Source organism: Molothrus ater, chromosome 1, assembly GCF_012460135.2.
Source record: "Molothrus ater isolate BHLD 08-10-18 breed brown headed cowbird chromosome 1, BPBGC_Mater_1.1, whole genome shotgun sequence".
Taxonomy (NCBI): domain Eukaryota; kingdom Metazoa; phylum Chordata; class Aves; order Passeriformes; family Icteridae; genus Molothrus; species Molothrus ater.
Genome location: NC_050478.2, coordinates 146,224,952 through 146,234,729, shown reverse-complemented (window position 1 = coordinate 146,234,729; position 9,778 = coordinate 146,224,952). Strand labels below are relative to the sequence as shown.

At 41.8% G+C, this 9,778-nt stretch overlaps 1 long non-coding RNA gene across 1 annotated transcript; it reads left to right on the top strand.

Moving 5' to 3' along the window:
• Positions 1-1,429: 1,429 nt before the first annotated feature.
• Positions 1,430-4,436, top strand: LOC118698650 (uncharacterized). Its single transcript, XR_004981930.1, has 2 exons — positions 1,430-3,545; positions 3,664-4,436. It is a non-coding gene; the product is annotated as an uncharacterized LOC118698650 (long non-coding RNA).
• Positions 4,437-9,778: the final 5,342 nt, after the last annotated feature.

Sequence of the window (9,778 nt, the reverse complement as noted above, 5' to 3'; positions counted from 1 at the left end):
TCTCTATCTCTCAAATTTGGTTCTTTCAGCCAAAATGGAGCTATTCAACATAAAAAAAAAAAATAAATTAAAAAGCCTATGCTGGCTTTGTCAGAGTCACACGGCCAGAGTTCAATATCCACCATGACCCTCAGGGAAAGCATCAGCAGACAGCATGGTTTCACAAAATATTTAAGACTATCTTTTTTTAGTATAAGCCACTCCTTAACCTCAGAAAGATGCACTGTAGTTAGTTTCAGCTACACCAGATATCCTTCTCTGTTTCTTCTGCTTAGAATAAGCTCCATGAATAAACAGAGGATTTTGTTTTTCTTAAGGTTATTCCCCTCACAAGAAAAAAAAAAAAAAAAAGAGAGAAAAAGAAAATTCTGCATGGTTTCAGGCCATTTTTTCCCAGATCATGTGACAAAACACTTGGAACACACCCAACTTGTGGTCATTGACAGTTTCTCTACCAGGAAACCAAGCCAAAAAGTCCAAGATGTCACAGGAGACATGTCAAAGACATGGGATCAGAAAAAGAGTCACAACTAATTAATTTGTTTTGGAAGAAACTTGGTACTTGATGTTCCCACTTCATTCATGGGAAGGAAATGCTCTGAACTTCTGACAAATCAAGTCATTTATTCAAACACTTTACTGTGAACTCTGCTGCTGGGAGTTGGTGCTAGGATGTTGAAGAGATACCAGTGTAACAGAAACAAAATCCACCTTTGCTCAAAGGTCATTGTCAATAGTGTTTCTGGGGTTTTTTCTGGTCTTGTTTTCTCTCAGCATACTTGCGTTTTTGTCTCTAAGTGACAAGTTTGGCCAGAGCAGCATTGATTAAACCAAACTCACGGACTCACTCAATATTTCAATGATTGAGAATAGCTGGAGGAAAATAAATACTTATTTTCACTTTGTCTTGCATTTCCAGCAAGGACCAAAGCCAGTGGTGATATAAGCCTGCTGTGCAAAGGTTTCTCTATGCTTTTTCCATCCAGAAAACCTCAAGAATTCCCCAATAAGCCTGTTCTCATGATCATCCCACCTTGTTCCAGTGAGCTTCTGAGTCTGAAGAGCTGAGTCAAGGTCCCTTCTGGATGACTGGATTGCTGCAAACTCTCTGCTGCCTGTTTTCCTCCTCTCCTTAAAATTCACAGAGCTTCAGCTAAAAATTCTGATCCATTCCCATTTAGATGATGAACCTACTTACTGACAGTCCTTAACTCTTTTCATCATAATGCTAATTCTGTCTTTAAGGCCTTGTGTTGTTTCTTCCTGCCCATATTTATGCTCTTATCTCTATCATTTACCCCTTTTTCTGCCCTCACACTCTTTCCTTGAGCTCATTATTTCTTCTGGTCCATCAGTACTGTATCATCCTTCTGCTTTTGCTCAACTACCTCACTTTCTGTCCCCTTGACAGACTTCTCCCTCCATGTCCTGGAAGAATCAGAGCTACACTCTTGGACTGCTCCTGAGAGTCAGTTGTTACTCCAGCCTAAGACCCATCTGATTCTCTAAGAGAGAAGAAAAGCACAGGAGTAGTGGAGGAAACAAAGGAAAGAGGAGATGAGAAATGGAAATTTATTGGGTGGAGCAACCCATGTTTTGTTGCAGCTACTAGGAAGTGACAGCAACAGTAAACAGCCCAATGCTGGGCTTTTACTAGTTTTTCAGAAGAAAAGTGATGTTTGGAACAGGTCAAAAGAAGGGACTGTGGCCCTCAGCATCTATAAGTATCTGTCCAGTGGGCTGTAATTCCTTCAGTGCTTCTTCTGGGCAACAGGAAAACAGCATCAAGAGGGTCTGCACTGCAAGTGTTATCCCACAAATGCCTCATGGCACCTGAGGTGGCATGAGATGGGATGACTTGAGGGCAGCAAATGAGAGTCAGAGGTGAGATTTGGCAGCATGTTCACCTGTGGGTGGTGGGGGAAGAGCTCTCATGCTGAACCAGTCTCCCAGATCAGCCTTGAGCCCAGGCAGAGAGAAAGATTAACTGATTTTACCTTAGCCTTTTCCCTGGGATATAGGCATGAAGAATGTAAGGCTGGTAAGAACAAAAATATTCTGTCTAAGGAAAGGTGACTGAGAAACTGTTGTCCCAGGGCACTCAACTACTATAATCTTCATCCTGACAAATTTTGTGTTTAGCTGAGGGCAAATTGATTTGGCCAAAATCAAGCAAAGCCAAGTTTCATAGGTTTCAGTGCTGTGTGCCAGATGAAGACCTAAACAGGCTAGTCCTATATGATACTGTTAGGTAATATCTAGGGTGGCAGATCTCAAATGGCACTTCCTTAAATGAGAAGTGGCTGCTCAGATTTTCTGGCTCTTGGCTATACCACCCCTAGGAAGCCATGGGCCTAAAGCTCTCTGAAATGATTTGGCTACTGCAGATCACCCTGCAGGATGCAGCACTGAGTAAAAATTCAGGTCAGATGGTCACAGCAGGCAACTGGGATGCAAGAGTCCTTGCATAGGCACATTATTCTCAAACACTGATATAAAGAAATTGATGGTTTTGTGCTTCACTCAACATGAGCTTAGTTAGCATTACTTGAAATAATAGGTGGCACGTTCCCTCAGTAGTGCCTTAAAGCTGTGAAAGTGTAAAGTATCATAGAACAGCAGAGCAAGATACCCAGACTGTTTCTACTGACAGATACAAAATTCAGGGCTCCTGCTGCTCCACATTTTCAGGGTAATGGTTTAAAAATAAATAAAGAAATAAATAAATAAAACTTATTAGTCAAGACAACTTATTAAACAATTTGAAACTTTGTACTACTTGATTTGGGTGCAAATTTAATCAGAGAGTGTAGGGGTGAATTGACACAGAACATATTTCCTAACTTCTGCCCTAGGGCCATTTTAGATACCACAGTAACACAACATTGTTATTTTATAAGCTACCTGAAAATCAGCATTACTTTGTTTTGCTGGTTTTGACAACCACCAGGGAAACTGAACTTGGCTGCCCCCAATACCTTCTTCCCTTAGAGAGCCAGGCAGGATGGTCCCCTTCCCACTTCCAGCCCCTGGTCTTTCCTCCTGAAATCACATCCCCCATCATGGATGTATGTGTGTATGGTATAGAATATTCAACACCAAAACTCTACCCCTTGGCATTGTAACCATAACAGTGTGTTCTTCATTTCCATAGTGGACAGAGGAAATCTTATTCATGAATGCCTATTAACTCTTTCTGTATTTAAGATGCATTTAAAAAGTAATCAGGGACTGTAAGGTGATTAAAAGTCTCTCACCTGCCCTGATTCCAGTGGTAGGAGGACAAGGGGTGTGGTGCAGACCTGCTGGCGCACTCCATTTTCTGTTTAGGATTTTCACACAAACAGACAAGTGCAAAGCATGGACACCTGTTTGGCTCCCTCCCATCTCACTCCTGGCATGGCTGATGCTCCTTAACTGCATATCATTGCTTTGGTTCCACAAGTGCAGCCCAACAAACTTTCATCAGGCCTCCCAAGTTGAAGCTTGAGCTTTTCCAGTGATTCACTCCAGAACATGAGCAAAACCAATCCTACTCATTTCAGGTAGGCAGCCAGTAAATAAATCCTGTGTCCTGTCATTGAAGGTCTTTCTGTTGTGTTGCACACTGCTTAGAAATTTTCTTAAAGTAACTCTTGCGTTCCACTTTTTTCTTTTCAACAGTCAAAGCTTCTTCCTTCTGTGTAACCAGAGTGTTTGCTCAAGGCCTCCTTCTGTGCCCAGCAGAATCTGTGCTGTATTTACAAAGTAGAAGCCAATATGAAGAGTGCTGACTGGAATGAACAGTGTTTGGAACGAAATGTCTAATGAGTGTAGATGCTATCAAAGCTGTTCTCTTGCTCAGAAGTGGATGTTAATGCCAATTACTCATGTTTCTTGATTAAACTCTCACCGAACATTAAGTACTGCAGAAAAAAGGTCCTCCAGCACAAAATATGCACATTGCAGTTGAGTCAGAAGCTGGCACCAAGAATCCAGGGACATGCTGTACTCTGTGTTGTGGTCCTTCAAAGAATACATGGGAGTAAATTGGGCATGATTTATGAAAGATGTCTGGGCAGAGTGTGCCACTGGAGCTCAGCCAAATAAGTGCACACCAGACTAAGATGTACTCTCAGGACAACAGAAATACTTAAATGAGTGCATAGCTGGAAGAAGACATTTCACATGGACAAGTAGGATGTTCCACTAAAGATGTGACAGATCTCAAGATCTACAACCAGGAATTGTATAAACTAGGAGGAGTCAGACAGTAAACTCTCATTGCTGGAGTTTGGGCTACTGCTCAGTTTGACTGGGTCCATGTACACTGCTCTCCTGGATAAACCATTCTGTAATTTTGTTCTATGAATATTTTGCTATGATACAAAAGGGTCAGAAACTTTGCTATATTTATATGTATGCTTGAGCTCTGAAATAAAGGGAAATGCACCAAACAGGAAGAAAGGTGAACATCAGGTTTCTCTTTAAAAGTGAAAAGGTTTATTGATTAAGCTACAGGAATGTGTGTTTGTTTTCTAATCATCAAATCAGAGTTTAAAAGGGATGCATAATTTATCAATTTATCAATTTAAAGGGATGCATAAATTATCAATTCCCAGCCATCTTCTCTGTCTCAGGCTATTGCATTTATACAGCTCCCACTGCCTTTGGTCAGATGTTTCCTAGAGCCATGACACGATGATACTCTAAATCCCTGGCACTTAAGTCACATAGTGGATGTAATATTGGGAACAGATAATAACAAGAAAGTCTAAAGAAATAAAACTGAAGGTGACTGGTGGAAGAGCAATTTTCCATCCCTAAATTCACACTAGGATAAAATCTTCCATCCAAAGAGGATCCTGAGTGTCTCATGAGCACCCAGAACCTGCTATACCTGCCTTTCCACCAGCGCCTGTCAGAGCACTGTTCACCAGAAGGGGTCACAGATAAATAGATACATTATATGAAATCTGAGAGGAGTGGCAGGGACGGGATGTGTCTTGTCCAGGGACGGACAGGAAGCCATTAGCAGAGCTGGAAAAGGCCACAGATGTCCCAATTCCAAAGACTGTTCTTTAAATATTAAACTACCCAATGTTTATCCCATTTGTTATCAAGAGATCACGGCACCTGGCTTCAATAATGCTTTACTCCTTGAAAATATCACTTCATAAATCTTCAGGACAGGTGCGTGCAGAGGGTGGGTACCAGTGCTATCCCACCTCTCCAAACTGGGGCACTCACACATCCCAGCAGGGAAATAAAAAACGGACAAAAGATCCTCCTGCAGCCACTGGGCTGGGGAGAGCCTGAAATGCCCCCAGATCTCTCTCCAGGAGCCTTGCAAAGAGCAGAGCATTGTGATTTAAATCCAAAGCTGTGCCTGCCTGAGGATGATTTGCAGGCAGTGCAAGAGTGGCTCTGGCTGAGCAGACAATGCCCAGGAATGGCTGAGCTGAACAATCTCTGATGGGAAGAGGCATGGCACAGAGGGATGGGTCAGGAAAAGGGATGCCTGGATGCTCTGCCTGCCCTGCTGAGCCCCTGACCAGTGCCAGCACTACCACAGCACTGCAGTTCTCACACAAATTCAAGTTAGAAGGAGAAAAAGGAAGAGATTGGAAGTAATGGGGGACATATGAATCATATCTGCAAGACTTGAGTGTAATTTCATTTTGAAATCTAAGACTTAAACTAATGTATTCCTTGGCCAGAAGTTATTCCAGCTTCTCTGGGCAGGTAGTAATAGAAAGAAATGTGATCTTTTTGATTAAGCCAGAACATTTACTGCCACTGGGAAGTGCAGCATGTAATGTACCATGGGGACACAGTGCTTTCTGTAACTCCTACTACAGCTGCAATATTTGACAGAATACCTTCAGAAATACAGTATAGAGGAAGTCTCAAATAATCCTCCTTAACTGCATTTATACAACAGAGCACCTATCTATTAAGGTGTTAGAGGTGCTTCTAATGAAATAAATTAAGACTAAGTCCTGATTCTGTTTCGAAACACCTGGTATAAATCCAGACAACTTGTCCTACTTCTGTAGCATTATACCAGATTTAAATCTATTCAACAAGGCTCTTAAATGTATGCCTTACTTGGGAACTTGAGTATTTCTACCAGTGGCATCAGGGCTGCTCTCATAAGCTTTAAATCTTAAAAAAAAATCAAGCATGTGCCAGGGACTAAAAACTGACCTCTGAGGCTTAAAAACAACAGATTGTCAGAAAACTGAAAGCTCATACAAAACCATCAAGGAAAATCAAAAGGCACAAGAGCTTGAAGAGAAAAAAAAAGAGAACTTACAATGATGAGAAAAACAGTAAAATCCTGACAGGAAAAAGGAGAGGTGCAGTCTGGGAACATGTACCTTCATTTCAAATTCCCCAGTATTTAGTTCTGCCTTAGGATCCCATCATACAGATGTTTTCCACAGAGAGGCTGAGACTCTGCCTCCCCAAAAGTTTACACCTGAGATTTTCATATTTAGTATTTCCATTTGTCTGTAGCTGATTAATCATCCTACAAATTCCACCATTATCAGCAATTTTCCTTCTGGGGAAGTAAGGTGCAGGAAAGAGAAAGAACTTACCTAAGGCATTGTCACACACTCAGTCACTAAGAAAAGAGACCTGGGCATCCATAAATATGGAAAAAAATCTATATATGTTTGGCAATAAGCTTTTGGGGCTTTGCTTGCCATTTGGACTCAAGCAGGAAATGGAATTTTCCTGTTCTTGTCAACCTGAAATGCCTCCAAGGTCACAACTGCTCAGCTCGAGGATGGTAAATACCACAGCCTCCTTTCCTTAATGCACACAAGAAAGAGATAAACTCAGCCTAACCTTTTCAATTTACTTTACTAAGTTTACTCTGGGATCATCTTTATGGCCCAGGTGACTCCCAGCTGAGCCAATGCAGGATGCTTAAGTGATATTGTAATATGAATAGTAAATCTTAACTTGGGGCCGAGCAGGAAGCTCCTGAATGCTGACAAACAGTGCTGTAAAAGTCACTCCAGAGGTCTGTGCTGCCTGGCTGTGGGCATGTCAGACTGCTCAAAGAAGCACATGGATACTTGCCTTGCTGTCTGCAGGTAGGTCCTTGCTCATCTTCTCCCACACCACACTTTGGACCACATACCTGATTGACACATTGATTTCTTCTTCCCTGAATAATCAACCTCTTAATTAAACTGAATGCTGCTTAATTCCACCAGCTTGTAAATGCTGCATTCATTATCCAGAGATCTGAGGGAACTGAAGGGAAACAAAAACTCCTCACAGAATTTCACACCCACTCCACTGATCTGCAGAGATCTGAGGTGCAGAGCGAGCCCTCCTGTCACTCTTCAGAGAGATGTGGGAAGGGGAAGAGGCAGATCACCCACCAGGAGGATCAGGGGCTCTTCCTTTAGAGTGACTAAACCAAGGGACATTGGGACAATATTTGGCTGAAACCAAGGAGAGAATAGGCACTGCCCTTCCCCTTCCAGGTGGCTGGTATTGATCTCCCACTCCTCTGAAGCACAGCAGGTGCTGCCCATGGAGCAGCTGCCACCCCCAGGTTTTGGGCTGCAGAGCTCCAGTGTGCCCACAGTGCTTGTTTGTGTGTTGGAGCACAAACCCAGGCTCCTGGCTCCCACCTGGCCCACAGCTTGGAGAACTGGAAGGAAATATCCTCCCCCACTTGCTTGAGCAGCATCCAAGCCTTTTGTTCAGATTATCCCACCCTGTAGGGGAGGATGGGGTCTGTTTGAGCCCATTTGGCTGGGCTACACACAGGGAATGTGTACCCTGCCTTGGCCATGGATTAGGGTGGGTGTCTCCACAGGGCTCCATCTTTATCTCCTTTTTCTTTTGAGGTTGCTGAAAAAAATGCCAACAGGGTAGTGCCAAAACAGAACATGGAAACAGCCAGACATAACCACAGAATGGAGGGAGAGGGATCAGGAGCAGAAAAGACAAGTTTGAAGGTGGATGTGCATTTTCAGAAACAGCTCCAATTTGATGCAAAAGCATTTAGAAATTTGAATTAAATACAGTGAGTCAGAACAAGCCAAAAGCTGAGCTAGTTTCACCTGGAGCAGTGATATTTTATTTCAGCTTTCACAAGAATTTTGCCTTTCCCCACAATGGGCCATGAAAAATCAGTGGAAGTTGCTGTGGGATCACTGATGCTCTCCCCTCTCTGGCTGATCTCCCAGCCTCAGCCAGAACCGGGCTCTGCATCCCCATTTTCCCATTCCCAGGGGGCTCCCTCCCACCTGGCTGCAGGCTCCTCTGGAGTGCAGCTCTCTGCATCTCAGCTCCTGACTTCAGCACCACTGGGAGACAGCCAGGAGGAGGAATATCAGCCAGGGAGGAGGCACTCACCAAAGTGAACTGACTGGCATTATTTCCTCCATCATCCACATTTGGAGCTGGTTTTAAATTTCTCTGATCAAGCAGAGATCTGAAGGCAGCTGTCTTAGATCACCTCAAGTCTGGGCTGTTTCTACTTGCTTGCTTTTATAGCTTTAGGTTTCTTTTTTCTTTAAAAACAAACAAAAAAAATAAGGCTTCCAAAAAAAATGATCTCTTTCAGGTTGAACAAAACACCCATTTAAATCTAAATGATAGCTTTCGAAAACATGGAAAAAATATAACAGGTTGACCCAAAAAATATACTGCCTAATCAGATCAATACAAAGATCCTGTCAAGATTTTTCCCCACAATGCCCTGGAACCAGGCAGTATGATTTCTGCTAGTGCAGACATGTCTTCCCCCTGTCTTCCTAAATTTTTCTTCAATTAATTTTTTTTTCTCTACATGGACATCCATACGGAGTTTTTTTTTAGGAGAATTACTCACTGAAAGTGTTTTTATTAAGTTTTTTTTTAAAAAAATGTTAAATATGCATGCATGAATTGTGAAAGCATATGTTCAGACCTAAAAATTTCTGAACATAGTCACACTTATTAAAAATTTTCAGTAAGTAATCCCAAATTCAAGGCTGTTTGGGAAGTGCTTATATTTGCTTTATTCATGACAGAGTTATTTTTTGCTGTTCTCAGTCCGAGATTGGACTGCTGGAACATCTTTATTCATATGGAAAAAATAATAAATATTAAATGTCCCAAAATCCAGGTATCACCATTCAGCCAACTACTAATGGATTAAGTAAAGGTTTGGTTTTCATTAATGACTGGCCATAATTTGTATATTTGTAAGGTACATAATAAGATCTCATTTATAATATCAAATAGAATTTAAACTTCAAGGTCTGAAATCCAAAATTAGGTTTTCCAACATTGTGACTCTCCTCAGCAGTTTGTCTTCGCCTGTTGAGTAGCAGTGCTGGATAGATGATAGGATAGCAGCAATGGGACTATCAGGCACCCTGTTCCTATTACTGACACGTGCAAAAATCCACATTCTTTTATATGAGATTTATCAAATGTATATTATGACTGTCAGCTTAACTTATTTTTTTAAAAAAAGCCTATTGCAAAATGGTGGCAGAGCTAACAAAACCTCAGTTTACAAATTTGAGGAAATTTTCAGAGAGTCTCAGGTATAACAGGAATGGTTGTAGATTGATACTGAGATAAAATATGTTGAAAACATAGAATAGAGAGATGGGCAGTTTAGAGTAATAAGAGGAAATTAGACTATAATGAGGCTTAAACAGAGGGAAATAAACTGATACAATAGAGAATGGAGCTCTCAGCACAAACAGATAAGGGTGGAGAGATACAAAAGGTATCAGAGCAATACCAAAGGCAGGGAAACCAACAGCTAGTG